Source organism: Macrosteles quadrilineatus, unplaced genomic scaffold (genome assembly GCF_028750875.1).
Source record: "Macrosteles quadrilineatus isolate MER2022 unplaced genomic scaffold, UCM_ALF_1.0 Scaffold_4__1_contigs__length_99947679, whole genome shotgun sequence".
NCBI classification, from domain to species: Eukaryota; Metazoa; Arthropoda; class Insecta; order Hemiptera; family Cicadellidae; genus Macrosteles; species Macrosteles quadrilineatus.
In genome coordinates this window covers 48,313,024-48,313,939 of record NW_026542597.1, presented here as the reverse complement: position 1 = coordinate 48,313,939, position 916 = coordinate 48,313,024, and positions in this window count along the sequence as shown.

Genomic DNA, 916 nt, shown 5'->3' with positions numbered 1-916 from the left:
TGGTTATTTCTTTTTTTTTGCAATTTATCCTGCATAAAAATCCACGAGATTAACAATTTGCGCCATTGGCTCAGTTTACTATTTATTATTAAAGCTGGGGTTTCCTTGCTGGTGAATATGACTGTCTTTTTCTGCACCAATACAAGGATCAGGTACAACTGTTTTCCTAACTACCAAATTTCGTTAGAGACTGTAACAAAAAAAACGCACACACTCCCATGCACAACCATGGTGTTCACAACCAATCCGTTCAACGCTTGGGTTTAACCTAACCTAAAAAGGTGTTGTATATTGTTTGTAAGGCTAATTATTTATTTGCTTAATAGTGACTGTAGGAAAAATATAATGTGTAACACAAGCGCAAATGACCTTTGCTGCACTTGAGAAAAAATCTACACGAGCCGCTGCAGCTAATTGCACTTTGCTCACTAGTTACACAAATAACTTCTCTACTTTTGAATATTAATTACTGTAAAAAAAACTTTGTTTGCATTTTTTTTAAAAGTAAGACAAAATTAACATCTCTACTCAAGGTAAGAATACTTAGGACGTCCTAACATTTTTCTTTGCATGTGCAAACTGAACGTGTGATGTATGCGTGCATTCTTATTTTCCCTTTTTTAAATGTAGCCTAAATTTATTGTTTTATCGTGTGGATGATGGACTCAATCCCCAACCACAAGCATATAGCCCATTTGGGGATTACATTTCATAAATTGTTTTTTGTACCATTGTAACTGATGTACTGTACTGAAATAATAAAGGATTCATTCATTCGTTAGGAGGACATCAGTTGCCCATACATTAATTGAAGCTTTAGAAAGATAAATTTCTTAGCCATGTTGTGCTACCTAGGATTGTCGTGTTGTTAGAAAGCACAGGCCCCCAAGTGGTTTTTGGCCTCAAAAAAGTAGGA